Source organism: Eumetopias jubatus, unplaced genomic scaffold, assembly GCF_037043125.1.
Source record: "Eumetopias jubatus isolate StellerSeaLion01/CBP00866 unplaced genomic scaffold, mEumJub1_p1.0 scaffold_3, whole genome shotgun sequence".
Classification (NCBI taxonomy): Eukaryota; Metazoa; Chordata; class Mammalia; order Carnivora; family Otariidae; genus Eumetopias; species Eumetopias jubatus.
The window spans coordinates 52058916-52077493 of NW_028274809.1; the positions used below are offsets into that span (position 1 = coordinate 52058916).

At 36.1% G+C, this 18578-nt stretch overlaps 1 long non-coding RNA gene across 1 annotated transcript in view; it reads right to left on the reverse strand.

Moving 5' to 3' along the window:
- LOC114223351 (uncharacterized) overlaps window positions 1-6588 on the reverse strand; it is a 53109-nt gene extending 46521 nt beyond the window's left edge. The window contains exons 1-3 of the long non-coding RNA XR_003612138.2: window positions 6551-6588; window positions 6054-6122; window positions 148-249 (exon numbers count right to left, since the gene is read on the reverse strand). This is a non-coding gene — a long non-coding RNA (uncharacterized LOC114223351). The remainder of the gene's footprint in view (window positions 1-147; window positions 250-6053; window positions 6123-6550) is intronic.
- Between the last annotated feature and the right edge of the window lie 11990 nt (window positions 6589-18578).

Here is an 18578-nt window from a genome sequence, read left to right on the forward strand (position 1 = left end):
CTCTTTATTGGATATCGTCCTCTTCATAAAGCATTCCAATTCCTTTTTTAAAAAAACAAAAAGCTGAAGAAATATAGCCCACATTGCCAAATGGGTCAAGATCTGAGTCTGAAAGTAGAAGGAAAAGGGTAGAAATGGAGTACGTACCCAGAGGACCATAACGCAGCGCTTGCTGAGGTTACTAATTTCAGTTCACATAGGACCTGAGCATCTGGGGCCATATTCGCCTCGCAGGTGAAGGAAAGAAAACTGAAATGAAATACAGGAAAGTTAAAATTACATTACAAATGGATCAAAAAACCCCTCCTATTTTGCCTAGACTGATGCACCGTCAAGGACTCTGCCTTATAAGCCTTAAGAATTGCTTCTGAGCGATTCTACCCCATAAGGCTCAACACAAAACCTGGCATATTATCCAGTTCCTACCCTCTGATTTTGTGATCTAATCTAAATAATGATTCCAAGATTCCTAAAATCAAAATCTGCAATGTGATTCATGAATATTAAATTTTAAGGCACTGGCAAATGTTAGTTTCTACAGAATGAGAAATCCGTAGAACATTTTCTAAACCTCTGTAGAATGTATTGTCTTGGTAATCTGGAAAAATAAGATGCTCTGACAAAAGGAACCACATATTGCTTCCTCAAAATACTGTCCTGACGGGGGCGCCTGGGTGGCTCAGTTAGCTAAGCCTTCGGCTCAGGTCATGATCCCAGGGTCTTGGGATGGAGCCCAGCGTCGGGCTCCCTGCTTAGTGGGGAGCCTGCTTCTCCCTCTCCTGCTCCCCCTGAGTGTGCTTTCTCTCTTTCTCCTGCTCTTTCTCTCTCTCTGTCAAACAAATATATAAATAAATAAAATCTTAAAAAAAAATACTGTCCTGACTTATGTTAAGAAGACTTTCCATTAAAAAGTCAGTCTCAAATAGGTGAGAAAGTTAACAGATTACCAAAGTTCAGTTGTATTTTAAACACTGTCTTTATTGACTTCGTGAAGGAATTTTTCATAGAGAAGACTTACAGATGACTGAGGAATTACTGTTAATGTTAATTAAGTGGGTGCATAGAAGTTTCTTTTGAGCAAATGCAACCTCCAAATTTATTTAACAATAGGAGAGAATGTTATTTTTCTTTAAAATTTCCAGAATGTAAGCCCATATACTGGAAAGACGAGTTTGCATAGAGGGTTGTTAAAGCTGCACAAAAACGTTTTAGAAAGACTTTGATCAAAATCAATACTATGAATCAGAACTGTCATATTTCAGATACTTTTTTCTCATTATCACTCACTATATTGTTTTTTGAACATCAGCTTTTATTGGTATTTTGTTGATACTAGTATTTTAGAATATCTACAAGTTTATCTTCATCTTTTCCCCCAAAACTGTCATGTACACAAGGTAAGTGTCTTTGTTCTGGAGAGAATGACTTAGAGCAGTGCTTCTCAAAAGGGCTACATTGACGGTCCAGCTTTTCTGATGTTTTGTTTTTGTTTTCAGTCTGTTGTGAATCAGTGCCATTTTATAACAGTGGAAACGAATTACTGGCAAAATGAAACTAATAAAGCAAAGGTGTACAGATATAAGCCACATATTTATTATTAAATTCAGTAGTTATACTGTTCTGTCAAATTGCTATAAAAGTTTTTAAATGCTTACTCCCAGCGTTTCTGTTCATGGATTGGCACTGGTCCAAGGTTCGCAATTTTAGTAGTATTGACTTGGAGGATTCAGATTAACCAAAATTATCATGATTATGCCACGGTACAGAGAGCCATTTGAGTGATAGGGATCCTATCTTACTCCATATAGTAGCTACAGAAATAAACAGTATCTTTTACTTATAATAGAATGTTTTCACTTCCCAAAGTGTTTGCATGTTCATGCTCCCATTTATCTTCAGGACTTACTGTGGCAGGTAGATGTAAGCTTATTATTTTATCATCAAGAAGCCAACATAGCTTCATCATGGAAGTGTGTTTTAGCCTACTATTTGATAGTATTATGCTATAAAAATCTGGATAGAACACAGCATATGTAAAAAAATAAAATAAAATAATTTTTTTAAAAAAAGAACACACTGTATGCAAACCACACAGTGAACTGAGTTACTGACTTCTTTATTCAATTCAGGAAACGTTTATTGAATGCTCATACGTGGCATGCACTGTCCTTGACTTCATATGTGGGGAATTTGAGAGAGGAATAGGACTTTTTTGCAGTCTGACAGGGCTGATGAGGCATGCTCTCAGTATGTTTAGTGCAGGGCACTAAACCAAGTGTTGGTAAGACTGGAGAAGGAAAGGCTAATTTTGCTGGACAAAGTAGCGTTTGAGTTTGGTCTTGATGTAGAGTAGCTGTTGAAATTGATGCAAGGGATTTCTGCTGAAGAAGTAGATCAACATGAGCAAAGTCACAGAAGTATGAAAAAACAAGGGGAATCTACAAACCAGCTCATCCTAGCTGGGCTTTGCATATGCAAGGATGACTTCTGGGAAGTAAAGCTAGGAAAGTAGATGTGTGCAAAGCAATCTTGACCGTACAAAAATAGATATTACAGAAGACGTGATGGGGAAACAAAAAAGAGAATTCCATTAGGCAGTATACACAATAAAACTTGACAATACACAATACACAATAAACAATACACAACACAACTTGACAAAAGTCCTGATTAAACATGTATGTCCTTCTGAAAGACTCACCAAGATTCTTACTGGCTACAAAGATAATTCATCTATCTTTTTTTTTAAATTTTTATTGTTATGTTAATCACCATACATTACATCATTAGTTTTTGATGTAGGGTTCCATGATTCATTGTTTGTGCATAACACCCAGTGCTCCATGCAGAATGTGCCCTCTTTAATTCATCTATCTTTTTAACTTTCCCTTTCCTTTCCTAGTGCAACTAAAAATCTCGACGTGTAATTTTGCATTTCCATATTCCTCATCCCATTCAGTAGACAAGATATTATCATTAATATCATCTTCCTTAGAATCTACACAGAAAAGGCACGAATAACACTCAGATTTCTTGCTTTTCCTCTGATGTGAATGGTGACACGCAGAGGTGTTGGTGAAATGATTGTTGGCGAAATGATTGTTGGCATTGAAACAGCCATGTCGTGTGAAGGGTTAGGGGCCAGTGGCAAGCAGAAGCTGCCTGAGAGTTGAGAAGCAAGGACAGAAACAAGGATGACAGAAAACACATGGTATTTGAGAGACAGAAGCAACAACCCCTCAGCATGACCTTCAGATCCACTTTTAGCTCCAGAGCTACTTGGACTCTTTTTCTTAGATACCTGCAGAGCGGTCCTTTATAGCCTTACGTCTCTTTTATTTAATTTAGCTTTCATTAAAATGGGTGTTTGATGATGAAGACACACTGCACTGCCTACATGATTATAAAGGAAAAGGAAAATAATAACTGCATAAGTCGCCTTCAAAAATGCCCAAGTCACATAGAGCATAACAAAGACTGGGTATTAACTGTCTCCAGAATAATCCAGGCTGATCTTTCTCTCCCTAGTTTTAAGGAAACAGAAGCTGGGCATATGTAGTTTTAAGCTGCAAAATGTTTATTCTCGGAAATTATATTTCCTAATAAAAGGGAACGGATGAAGAAAGAGGAAAGACTCTGGAAAATAGTTGCATCAGCATGGTAGATGTATATACCGCCCTGCAGCTCTCCCCAGTTCCCCCCTTTCCATGAAGGAGAATGGTGGGGAAAAAACCTAACTAACACTATATAGGTATATTCATTCAGATAGGAATTTAGACTAAAGTAAAAGAGATTATTTTCTTCTCAAATGAAATAAAAATGTAAAGCTGATGGGTATAAGATAAAAACAACAGAATCTTGACCCTGCAAATGGTTCCAGGCTTAGTAGGCTGAAGTGTGGGAGATAGTGTGTATACTCAGCATAGAGATTCTTCCCACCAGCCACACTTTACGTTGTCCATACTATCACCTTTGGGCATGAAGGACTCCAGCAAATATAGCACCCTCAGGAAAGCATAATGGGGGCTCATGGACATACCGCCAAGAGAAGAGATGAAGTCACCAGCATGGGACAGCACGGGCTCTCAGTTTCAGAACATTGCATTTTATGATTAAAAAGGGCTGGTGCCTAATAAAATGCAGTGATTATGACACATGATTTCCCCAGCTGCACTTAAGGTAACACCAAGGTTACTCAAACCAAATATTTTAATGGATTCACAAAGACCAGAAGCCATTCCTAGATTTCCCAGCTGGAAGAGTTCTAAAATATAACTATTACATTCAGCTCAACTGAACAGTAAAGCAAAAATGCTTACTGCTGGTCACATTCCAGGGAACGGTTAAAATTGCTTTATGGCCTTCGGTAATGAGAGTGGACAGCAGTGTAACAATACATAATAAGGTGAGTTTAGTTTTATGTCCCGAGAACAATCTGCTTTACCCTTATGGTTCAGTTCTTTAAACTGTTTCTGTTTGAAGTAATTACAAAAGATAGTTGGCAAGTGACAGTTATAACCACTGTAGCAAATGGACTTTGTTGTAGTGTTGTGGTCTACCCCTGAGTACTATTATCTTAGACTTCTAGGGCATTTAGTGTAAGTGAGGATGTCACATGAAACAAATGCCTCCTGACTTACACTAGACTTACAAGGATCTCCTTCAAGCAAGACCAGCTCAAGTGTGTGGCTGGTGATGTTTTCTGAAGGGTAGGACGTATATATAACCCTGGCTATGCTTGAGTTGCTATTAGGAGACACAAGAAAAAAAATGTATTTTGTTTTAATAGTTCTATATATATTTGGAAATTATCACATGATAATTAATATAAAAAACACATCAAATCTATGATTTCATAGATATGACTGCTTAAGATGGTTATAGTTTAAAAGTTCATATGGAAAAGGCAAAAGTTCTGATGTTGGTGTATAATGACTGTGGCAGGTAGTCCAAAAATGCTCCGTGGGCCTCAATTCCTGGGATTCATGCCCGTGAATGATCCCCTCCCACACTGTAGAGTACTGACACATAACCTATAGGTTCATTTAACCTAGAGGCTATTGTGGAAGTGAAAGAGTGTGACTTCCAAGGCTAGGACAAAAGTCACTGAGGCTTCGGTTTGACCTTTAGTCCTTCCTTCTGAGGGGAATCAACTGCCATGCCTTGAAAAACAACCCTATGAAGAGTCCCCAGGTGCCAAAAAACTGAGGCCTCCTGCTCACAGCCAGCAAGGAATGCTATCCTCTTGTTTACAGCCATGAGAGTGAGCCAACATCTTTGACCGCAGCTTCCTAAGGCATGAGGGGCCAGAACTACCTCAGCTGAGACCCTCTTGAATTTCTGAGCCATAGAAACCATGTAAGATAATACATGTTTACTGTTGTTTTAAGCTGCTAAATTTGGGGGTAATTTGTTAAGCAGCATTAGCTAACCAATAATAGATGAAGAATACCATGAGCAAGACTGGGAAACAGTGACGGGGGATCCCGCTTACCGGTGCTCCTATATAGCTCTGCTTTTCCTCCTCCTCTCTGAAACTTCCATTCCATGGAGCTGAACCATTAGATCTCAGTTCTAATGGAAAGTGCACCTCTTGCGTCTGCTTTTGGCTGAGCCTGCTCATGGTACCTCTTGTCTGACAAAGTGTTTACCATCACTTAGTCCTTCTGACAACAAGAGGGCTGTTACAGGCTTTTAATGAATGCAGACTCTGCAGCCAAGAGAAATGTAGCTGAGAAGTGGGATCGAGATCTACAGTTCCCAATCCCAAATGGTAAGTGAGTTGCTATTTCTCTTGTTCCTCCTGTTTCAGAAAGTTCTCAAAGCCAGCTGCGGTCTCTCAGCTCTGCCCTCATGTGCAATTTTCTGCTTTTCCAGGGCCCCTACCTAGGTCCACGGTAAACTGAGAGTTACAAAGTTGCTATTTAATGCTTTTTTTCTCCCTAACAACTTCAAAAATACATTGGAGATATTTTTCTTATTAACGTTTTCCTCATGTCAGCAGAAGCAGTATGTTTTAAAAAGTTCCTTGAGACATTCGTCCCGCTTCTTACCTTTATTCAGAGGACTTGGTGGGAAGATTCCCGTGACGCTGTTACTCCCTCAGGGTAGGGAGCAAAGAGCTGGTGGAAAGAGCACAGAGACAGAGTAAGGAGAATTCAGTTCATTTTCGACATTCACTCACATATTCTTACTTTTTTCTATTTCCCAATTATTTTCGCATCATCAACGGAAGTTTCTTATTAGGTCTTGGGTATGCATGTTGAAAAGTGATTTGGTTTCCACTGTGTTCTGCAATGTCAGCATTTCCATAATTACACACCACTGTTGGCTGTCTCCCAGATGACTGCTAAAATTATATATCATGGGATTTAACTACAGGCCAGACCATGATGTTTTTTAATCTTCACTCGAATTCCTTCCAAATAACTAAGGAGCTAATCATCCTTATTTTATGTATTTATTTATTTAATTTATTTATTTAGTTTTTTGGTCTCTAGTTTGGGCCTTTTTAAGCACCTCTCTTGCAACAGATTAGAAGTTCCTTTACCTTTTAAGTTTTCAAGCTGCTTTGGTTCACGGTTTGGGGGAAAAAGAAGAGGACTTGCATTTCTCTATAACTCCATGACAGCGGGCTCCGTGAGTCAGACTCAGTAGTAATTTGCAGGGTGTTCTGACCTGCAAACACATTATTTGCCCCATAATAAACTTAGTAAAATACCAAATTTTGTGAATACCCAAATCCCGCACTATCACTTCTTGATTCTACCTCAGGAATCCTATTTTTTAGTATCCCTATCACAAGGAACCCGGGTGAAAGCAAACGTTGGTAGAGAGGCAAACTAAGTATACCAGGAAGACTAACTTCCGGTTCTGGCTCTAAACCTCTAACCATGACATGGGTAAGTCCCATCGCTCTTCAGATGCCCGCCATTCCATCTGTAAGATCGGAGGGTTGGAATACGTGACGGAAGATCACTTCCAGCTCTATAGGCCAAAAACTCTGTAACCGTGATGGCAGCTCAAGACGCCCACCTTTCCTGTGGGCACATATACTCCCAACCACTTTGTCCTGCCTGCTGGTCCTGCTCACTGGCTATTTTATTGTCATCAGGTGAGCCTGTTCCTTCTCTTTGCTCTGTCCTTTTTGTTTGATGTTTGTTTAATTCTTCATCCTTTTTATTTCTTTCTCAAGTCTCTACAAGGGAAAGGGGGCACAACAGAGATTTACTACCCTTGATATGAACTCTGCTCTTCTAGATTCTTTAGAAAATAGATCTGAAAAAGGCTTTCCATAAAGTTGTCACCCAGTTACTCTTTATGTGCCTATCACTATTTTCTGGTATATTCTCTTTTAATTATTTGACTATTTATTGATTTTAGGTCTCCCCCACCAGAATGTACTTTCCATAAAACCTCCATCTGTGTGCCCTATTCCTGTTTCAGCCTGAGTTCCTAGGCCATTGTTTGACAAAATAATAATTGGGGGTGTTTGTATCAGCTTATATGCTCAGTATGCTAAATTGGTTAATTGAACCAGAATCCCTTTCAAGGAAATCTGGCTTTTGAGGAAAGGATACCCCCAAAGACATCAGAACTATTTAGAAATAGCAGCGGTTCAAAAAACACTTAATGTAGTCACATTAAATCATCCCCAGCATAATATGAGGCAGAAAATCGAAAAGCAAGAAAAAAAATTCCTAGACAGAAGAGTGTGTAGTAAACCTTCTCTAAATAGTTCGCCATTGTGTGGCATGTGGTATGACTGGATAAACAAACCTAACAAGCAATTTGGGTTGGGGAATTCTGGCTGTAAATGTAAATGTACTTTACATCTCTTTTAGTGGTCAGACACAAGGTAAAAATGGTAAGGGCACTATTTTTAGTGATCAAGTCATCTCAGGTTATGGAAGTTTCTCATTAGTTTGCGTCCCATAAAGATAGGCTTTATGAATCTAAACCTGATTTTGTCTCTTAACTAGGAGCTGTTTCTGAGAAATATTAAATGAAAGGGAGAGAGTATAAATGAAATTCTAACTCTAGACCTGGGTCACTGTTTGTCCCATAGAGTCTTTGGGGGTCACTTTTGGCAAATTCTTCCTATATGGTTGTCTAGAAGTTTATCGGAATGTCTCCTCACATAAACCTTCTTGAGTGGCTGACACATTGTTGGCACAGCATGCACCTAACGTGAGTAAAGGAATCACTATGCCACTCAGAGCATATCCCGGCACAGGGTGGGTCAGGTGAGAAAACCAATATAGTAGTCCTGTGTCGGCACTACGCCATGCAGTACGTAAATGACTCTAAAATATTGAAGAGAAATGCAAGTGGGAAAAAAATACTATTTGTGTGATGAAACAGACAGGAAACATTTTGTGGTGGAGTCATACAAGAGAATATTTATATCCTCCAAGGTCCAGTTAAAGTCCTACCTCCTCAACAAAGCCTTTCCTACTAGCTCAAATCATTTTCTTCTCTGTGTTCAATTATGTTTACTGTCTATTAGTGGCTCTTTTTTTGCATTCTGTCATACATAACCTTATTGAACTTTTTCAAGTGTTAATAAACTGTCGGCTGAATAAGCTCCTTGAGGGACAGTTACTCTGTCTTATCTTTATTTTTATCATCCTAGTATTGCTTGGTGGCTGGCTTGTGAAAAAGCACTCGAAGTTTAAATTGAACTAACATGATAGAAGAGTAGTAACTCATTAATAGCTTTGTAACAACGATCACAGTAGAGTTTACAAGCTGTATTTTTTCCTTTTATGAAGACAATTGAACCGAAGTTGGAACTTTTATCAGTCAAGGTCCAGGCGGAAAGCAGAAGGCTCTCTCACAGAGATAATGGGAGAGATTTTGATGAAGGGAACATGTACAGAGGTGTGGCAGCATTAAGGACCAACAAGGAATGGTGAAACACCTCCGGGCAGCAACCGTGGAAAGTCATTACCGCTCCAAAGCCTGAATGGGCCAACGCATGGCAGCGATACTGAATCTGATGAGAGCTGAGTCGTGGGAAATGGACCACCTAATAGTTATGATTGTAGGTAGAGGAAGGTATTCACAATCAAAACACATTCTCTCTCTCTTTCTCTCTTGCCATCTTTTTATCTCCCTCGCCTTCCTCCCACCCTCCTCTCTCTGATCTCTACCTAGTCCCTCCCACTGGATGAACCCAATGGGAAGTAAGAGGGTGAGAGAATTCAGACGATGTAGTCCATACAAGTTAGCCTGCTAGAGTGCAGATTACCATGAAGAAGAGCAGAGAATAGATGGGGAAGGACAAATGGAGGATGATCAGTGTAAGACTCCTTCCAGTTTTCTTTGGATACTACTATTTGTAAACCTTATTACTGTATATGACTCTATACTTTTACCAGATAATATAAGGATAGTCACCAGATGCAAAATAATTATCTATCACCAAATAGCTTTGTATGCAATTGTATCATTTGTTTCATATGTGGCATTTTTTTGTTTTTTTTCCCTCAAAATCATCTTATATGGTTCCACTGGTTTTATGTTAGAGTTACTATATTTTAAACTATTAACAGTAGTGAGAAATATAACTTACTCTTGTTTTATTTTTTTTAATTTTATTATGTTATGTTAATCCACCATACATTACATCATTAGTTTTTGCTGTAGTGTTCCATGATTCCTTGTTTGCGTATAACACCCAGGGCTCCGTGCAGTACGTGTCCTCTTTAATACCCATCACGAGGCTAACCCATCCCCCATCCCCCTCCCCTCTAGAACCCTCAGTTTGTTTTTCAGAGTCCACAGTCTCTCATGGATCGTCTCCCCCTCTGACTTACTCCCCTTCATTCTCCCCCTCCTGCTATCTTCTTCTTCTTTTTTTTCTTAACATATATTGCATTATTTGTTTCAGAAGTACAGATCTGTGATTCAACAGTCTTGCACAATTCACAGCACTCACCATAGCACATACCCTCCCCAATGTCTATCACCCAGCCACCCCATCCCTCCCACCCCCCCCACCACTCCAGCAACCCTCAGTTTGTTTCCTGAGATTAAGAATTCCTCATATCAGTGAGGTCCTATGATACATGTCTTTCTCTGATTGACTTGAAAATACAAGTATTTTTAAGAAAAAAAACGCTCTTTATGAGAAACGTGGAAGCATTAATAGTACATTTTTTTACTTGTGGGCAAACTTATTAACACAGTTTAGCTCCCAGAAACTAGCAAGAAACCACAACAGCCTTGAGAAAGAGGCTGAAGACACACTCGATAAATAGATGCTATAAATCCAAAATACGAAAATAACTCCTAAAATGTTCCATAGGGCCAAGGGTCCTTTACTTACCTTTACAGTACCCATTATTCACATGCTAAATAAGGCTTGAATTTTGACACTCTAGTTTCAGTGTAGATTTAACTTGTCCTCCAAAAGTCACATTTCCTATTTTAATTGATATGTTAAAATAATTCAAACATTTCTAATTGATATAATGATTGGCTATCACAATATTACACCTGCCTGTCATTATATCACCTGAATAGCTGATATAATGCTCTTTATTGGGCTGGGAAAGACTGAGGGGAGAGAAGATCTAGAGAGAAAAAAAACTTAAGGTCTTAGTTCTGACTTACTGAAACAAAGAGACCTATGCAAGTCCCACAGGGTAATTGGATTTGGAGTTCACAGGAGAGGCCTGTACTGGAGATATAAACAGGGGAGCTGTCAATTATGGAAGGTGCTTAAAGCCATGAGCCTGAATCAGATCACCAGGGAGGAAGCAGAGTAAGGGACTGAGTATTGAACAGCTCTTCATGAATTACAAGGCATTTGAAGAGAAAGGGAGCTTTCTAGATATTAAAACATTTTTAAAATTGTAATGATTAAAGTGATATGATAGTGAATTGCAATGGAGATCAATGATAAAAGAGTCCAGAAAGGGACTTCAAGTATATATGGGAGTTAATATATGATAAATGTAACATTTCCAATAGGTAGAGCAGGCATAGATTATTCAGTAGAACATAATCAGCATAAGAATCCTTTTCCATTTTCTTTGGTTACTACTATTTTTAAAACTTGTTGCTATTCTGACTACTTCAACAAACAAAACTAAAAAGCTAAAAAGCTAGAAAAATATTAGATCCTGTCTTTAATCCATGGGGAATTTATCTTGATGTAACTTAGAAATGAATAAATTAGCATACAAGTAAAAAAATTGTACTTCTGGAGTAAGGAAGGTATATCTAAGCATGGCATATAAAATGGAAAACATGAATAATGCAATAAGACAGTAAAAAAACACTCTGGGAAAAATATTTTCAACAAAAGTGACAAAGGGTTATCTTCTTAATATAGCATATGAAGAAGTTTTATAAATCACTATTAAACAGATGAATACATCCATAGAAACATAAAGGTTATGTTAAACAACAAAATAATCATTAAAAAATATAAATGGTAAGTGTTGCAAACATTGCAAAACAATGTTTGGTACATTTAAGTATAAAAACAAGCTAAAACAATAGTGAAATACCATTTTTCATATCATCAGATAGGCAAAGATATTACTCAAAACATATATTACTAATGGAGGTCATGTTGGTAATATAGATCAATCCAAAGGCTAAGACAGGTAGTTTTCCAAAAAAAGCAGCACCAATATATAACTCATGTCACATGTTTTTCTAATAAATGTGACATGAACACTCTCCCATCAAGAGGTGGGGTCTACGTCTCTTCCCCTTGAACCTGGGTGACCTTCGTAACTACTTCAACTAATGGAATGTGGCAGAAGTGATGTTGTGTGATTTCTAAGGCTGGGTCATAAAACACAGTATGGTTAGCTCTCTCTCTCTCTCTCGAAACCCAGCCACCATCATGTGAAGAAGCTAGACTCTTAGCTTGTGCCTAGCATCAAGCACCAGACACCTAGAAATGTGAGTCAATGACCAAGACTTCAGGTGACTTGCAGGCCCTAGACTTCTGGTTTTCCAGCTGAGATCTAGACATCCTAGAGTACAGGCAGGCCATCCCTAGTGTGTGAATTTCTTACCTACAGAAATCATAGGAGATAATAAATGATTATTGTTAGTTCAAGCCACAAAGTTTTGTTGTTGTTGTTGTTGTTTTTTATGCAATAACCTGTGAAAAATACACTGGCTTTTAGCATCATATGTCAAAAGCCAAGGCATATCTGTTGACTAATTTATTTTGAAGAATCACTTGGACAAGTGCACAAATATATATGTTTAGGAAAGTTGACTACAGCTTCTAATTTTTCACTCTTTCAAAGATAATATCAAACAATTGGGAACTACTTAAATAAATTATAATATATCCATATAATGGAATACTCTTCAACCATTCAAAATATGTAGTAAATCTTTATTTGACATGGGAGTTCTTCAATTTATATCATTAGGTAAAAAATTAGGTTTCAAAATGTTTTACTTACAGAATCCCATTCTTTTGGAAAAATTTTTCTCAATCTAGGCATAGAAAAGTCTCGAAAATATGCATCAAAATTATAATGGTACATATATTTTATAATCAAGTAAAACAAGTTATCTCTATTTTGAAAATTATTAATAAAAAGCACAAAGCACTTATGACATTATCTCATTTAGTACTCACAGATGCTGTGAGATAGGCATTAGCACTTTTGTTTTCATTTATTTTTTTATTTATTTTTTAAATTGAGGTATAGCTGACATACAATGTTATATTACTTTTAGGGGTACAACATAGTGATCTGACAATTCCGTACATTACACTGTACTAAGTGTAATTACCATTTGTCACCATACAACATTGTTACAATATTATTGACTATATTTCCTATGCTGTGCCTTTCATCTCCGTGACTTATTTATTTCATAATTGGAAGTTTGTGCCTCTTAATCTCCTTCACCTATTTTGCTCATTTCCCTTAACCCCCTCCCCTCTGGCAACAACCAGTTTGTTCTATTTATGATTGTTTCTCTTTTTTGTTTGTTCATTTATTTCATTTTTTAGATTCCACATATAAATGAAATCACATAGTATTTGTCTTTGTCTATCGGACTTATTTCATTTAGCATGATAGCTTCTAGGTTCATTCATGTTATTGCAAATGGCAAGATCTCATTATTTTTTTGTGGCTGAGTAACATTTCATTACATATAATGGAATATTATTACATATTACATACAATTGCTAGTAATATTCCATATATAACACATAATTGCTGAGTAATATTCCATATATATAATTCTTTATCCATTCATCTACTGATGAACACTTAGGTTGCTTCCATATCTTGGCTACTGTAAATAATGCTGCAATAAACATAGGGGTGCATAATCTTTTTGAATTAGTGTTTTCATCTTCTCCAGGTAAATACCCAGTAGTGGAATTACTAAATTGTATGGTATTTTTATATTTAATTTTTTTACAAACTTCCATACTGTTTTCCACAGTGGCTGCACCAATTTACATTCCCACCAACAGTGCGTGAGAGCTCCCTTTTCTCCACATCCTCACTGACACTAGTTACTTTTTATCTTTTCCACACTAGCCATTCTGGCCAGGACAAAGTAATATCTCATTGTAGTTTTGATCTGTGCTTCCCTGATGACTATGTTGAACATCTTTTCATGTGTCTGTTGGCCATCTGTATGTCTTCTTTGGAGAAATGTCTATTCATGCCCTCTGTTCATTTTTAAATTTGCTTTTTTCTGGTGTTGAGTTGTATAAGTTTTTTTATATATTTTGGATTTTAACCCCTTATCAGATATAACATTTACAAATATCTTTTCCCATTCAGTAAGTTGCCTTTTTGTTTTGTTGATGATTTCCTTCACTGGACAGAAGCTTTTTATTTTGGTGTAGTGTCAATTTTTTATTTTTGCTTTTGCTCCCTTGCCTGAGGAGACATATCTAGGAAATATGTTGCTAAGAGTGATGTCCAAAAGATTACACCTATGTTTTCTTTTAGGAAGAAAGAAACTCCTAAAAAAATTTTTGTTTTAGGAGTTTTATGGTTTTGGGTCTCACATTTAGTTCTTTAATCCATGTTGAGTTATTTTTGTGTGTGATAGAAGAAAATGGTCCAGTTTTATTATTTTACATGTAGATGTCCAGTTTTTCCAACACCACTTATTGAACCAGACTCTCTTTTCCCCAATGTATATTCTTGCTTCCTTTGTTGTAGATTAATTGACCGTATAGACTGTATAAATATAGATTATACAGACCGTATAGGGTTTATGTCTGGGCTCTCTATCCTGTTCCATTGATCTCTGTGTCTATTTTGGCACCAGTACCATACTGTTTTGATTATGATAGCTTTGCAGTATATCTTGAAATCTGGGATTGTGATACATCCAGCTTTGTTCTTCTTTCTCAAGATTACTTTGGCTTTCAGAGTCTTTTGTGATTCCATACAAATTTTAGTATTATTTGTTCTAGTTCTACAAGAAATACTGTTGGTGTTTTGATAGGGACTGCATTGAATCTGTAGATTGCTTTGGGTGGTACGGTCACTTAACAATATTAATTCTTTCAATCCATGAGCATGGTATATCTTTCCATTTGTGTCACCTTTAATTTCTCTCATCAACATGTTATAGTTTTCAGGGTACAGGTCCTTCACCTCCTTGGTTAAATTTATTCCTAGGTATTTTATTCTTTTTGGTGCACTTGTAAATGGGATTGCTTTCTTAATTTCTCTTTCTGCTACTTTGTTAATTAGTGTATAGAAATGCAACTTATTTCTATATATTAGTTTTGTATGCTGTAACTTTACTCAATTCATTTATTAGTTCTAACACTTTTTTGGTGGAATCATTAGTGTTTTCTATATGTTGTATCATGTCATCTGCACATAGTGAAAGTTTTACTTTTTCTTTACCAATATGGATGCCTTTTATTTCTTTTTCTTGTCTGATTGGATGAGGACTAGGACTTCTAGTTCTATGTTGAATACAAGTGACAACAGTGAACATACCTGTCTTCTTCCTGATCGTAGGGAAAAAATGTTCAGTTTTTCACCATTGAGTATCATGTTAGCTGTGGATTTTTCATATATGGCCTTTATTATGTTGAGATATATTCCCACTAAACCACTTTGTTGAGGGTTTTTTATTATGAATGGATGTTGAATTTTGTCAGATACTTTTCCTGCATCTATTGAGAATATCATATGGTTTTATCTCACATTTCATCAATTTGATATATCACAGTGATTGATTTGTAGATACTGAGCCACTGTTACATTTCTGGAATAAATTCCACTTGATTGTGGTGAACGATCCTTTTAACGTATTGTTGAATTCAGTTTGCTAATATTTTTTTTAAGGATTTTTGCATCTATGTTCATCAGCGACACTAGCCTATAGTTTTGTTTATTTGTTTTTTTTCTGTAGTGTCTTTGTCTGGTTTTGGTATCAAGGTAATGCTGGAATGAATATGGAAACTTTTCTTCTCCTCTACTCTGGAATATTTTGAGGAGACTAGGTATTAACTTTTTGTTAAATGTTTGATAGAATTCACCTGCAACTCTTTCTGATCCTGGAATTTTGCTTTTTGGCAGTTTTTGATTACCAATTCAATTTTGTTACCAGTAATCAGTGTGTTAAGATTTTCTATTTCTTCCTGATTCAGTTTGGGAGATTTCATGTTTCTAGGAATTTATCCATTTCTTCTACATTGTCCAATTTGTTGGCATATATTTTTTGATAGTACTCTCTTATAATCCTTTGTATTTCTGTGGTGGTGTTATTACTTCTCTTTCATTTATGATTTAATTTATTTGAGTTATCTCTTTTTTCTTGATGAGTGTGGCTAAAGCTTTCTCAATTTTGTTTATCTTTTCAAAGAACCAGCTCTTGGTTTCATTGATCTTTTCTGTTGTTTTTTCAATCTCTATTTCATTTATTTCCTTTGTGATCTTTATTACTTCTGTCCTTCTACTAAATTTGGGCTTTGTTTATTCTTCTTTTTCTAGTTTCTCCAAGTGTACAGTTAGGTGATTATTTGAGACTTTTCTTGTTTTTTGTTTTTTGTTTTTTTGCGGTAGGCCTGTATAAACTTCCTTCTTAGAACTGCTTTCACTGAGTCCCAAAGATTTTGGACCATTGTGTTATCATTTTCATTTGTCTATAGGTATTTTTTTATTTCTTCTTTGAGTTCTTCACTGACCCATCCGTTGCCTAGTAATGTGTTGTTCAGCCTCCAAATGATTGTGGGTTTTTTTTTAAAATTGATTTTTAGTTTCATACCATTGCAATTGGAAAAGATGCTTGATATGATTTCAATTTTCTTAAGTTTATGGAGACTTGTTTTGTAGTTTAACATGTGACCTACCCTGGAGAATGTTCCACGTGCAATTGAAAAGAATGTGTATTCTGCTATTTTGGGATGGAATGTTCTGTCTATAACTGTTATGTCCATCTGTTCTAATGTGTCATTCAAAGCCACTGTTTCCTTATTGATTTTTTTGTCTGGATGATCTATCACTGATATAATTGGTGTTAAAGTCTCCAACTATTAGTGTATTATTATCAATCTCTCCCTTTATGTCTGTTAATATTTGCTTTATGTATTTAGGTGCTCCTATGTTGGGTGCACAGATATTTATAATTGTTATATTCTCTTGTTAATTCCTTTATCATTATGTGATGCCCTTCCTTGTCTCTTGTTACAGGCTTTGTTTTAAACAGTGCTTTTCTTTTTAAAGAGATGAGCTTCACATGTCATATTTTTGAAAAATTGCAGAATGCCTCGTCCTTGCACTCTTCCTCCATCTCCGTCCCCATTCCTTCTCAAACAAGCAAATTCCCTTCACGTTCTTAAAGAATGTCTAGGGAGATGGGAATAATAGTGTATTTGAAGACTGCGCATAGATACTACCCTGAAAATACTCTGAAAAATATAAAAAGACTCTGAATAATATTATTATGCCTATTTTTATGAATGAGAAAAATGTCTCAGAAACTCTAACTGGCTTATTCATTATCAGTCAGAAATTATTAGAAAACAAACTAGATATGTCAAATCCAAAATTTATAATCTTTGCACTCTATGGAGAGGTATCACAAAGTGTTTCAAATTTCTATCATGCCATACTAGGTATCATGCAAAGAGAATTATACAGTAATATTGTCAGAGGCATTATGGTCTATGTAAATTAATATTCATTTTCTTCAGACAGACCTATGAATGCAAAAAAAGATAATTAATATTAGACACTGAATTTTACAAACAGATCATTATAGAGATGATACAATAAAAAGTTAAGGTTAGTGTTCACTTTAAATCTGTTTTAATTATGTACAAGGTGAATTTATCTACTAGAAGAGTATATCTATGTTGTTTGTTGAATATATTCTACGTTCTTTCTACAGTCTAAAATAGTAAACATAAGGGGCTTATTCCAATTCCAAATCTTAATAATATAGGACTGGTCCAAGGCAAAACAAATTCAGTAAAATTTGTTTTCAGCATTCATTCATATTTCCTTTATCCTTCAGACTTCATTACCTAGACATATGGACATGTGTCTATTTTCCCCACAGGAAGGTTGATTTTTGCCATAAAATTACTGTTAGTTAAAGTACATTGCCTATCATTTCTATATCATATGCCAAGAAGTAATTAAAAATTTTTACAATTACACTTTTAAATTAGTTATCCTGTTTTATAGTGCTTGATTTCTCATCATGTTGCTTTAGGATGTTACATGGAAATAAGCCACTGAGACTTTTCATAAATACCGTGGTAACATTTTGCAAAATATTTTTAAGTTATGTAGAGGTTTTACATTGATTAGTAAAATGCCTAAAAAATTATCAGCTATAGCTCACATTCTATATAAAGGAGGAAACTGAAGCTCAGAGAATATCATTACCCAAGGATCAAAAACCAAAAAGTAATAGAGCTAGAAATAGAAATCCAATTTCCTAAATCTTAGTCTACTTCGTTTCTGCATGGCTCTATTTCCATTCTATGGCAGCCCTACAACGGCCTAGTTGGATAAAGAAAACAAGTGACCACTTTCAGTCCTCCAGGATAGGATGTCTGCTGTCTATGTGATATTCAGAACACAGTGGTTGCTGGATTCTAATTAACAAGACAGTTCTAAATGTGTACTAAGGATGTTTCTTATGCTATAGGTTGCATCCAAAGCCATTGTTTAATTGAGTGGTTATGGCAATCTTCCTAAATCATTGCAAATTATTAAGCAGCATGTGGTACAACTGGGACCAGGAAGGCTCAGGTGTAATAAATGATTGTACTTTAGAGAGTCATTTCTTCATAATAGGGAAGTAATTCATTAGGGAAATAAAAGAAACTTCAACTGTAGCAATTAAGCATATTGAAAAATATTTTATACAGAAAATCCTTTGCTTCTTGTCTGAACTAAAGCAGAAACCAACAACCCATTTCTGAAAAAGTTATCAAGACATGCAAATTCACTAAAAACAGAATTGTTCTCTGGCTCATTATTTACACTGTGGCATAAAATCAGCCACTATTTTCCAAGAAGAATGTTAAACTTCCATTTGAAGTGTTTTCATTTAATTCAGACTTTCATCTTTAAATAAAATAC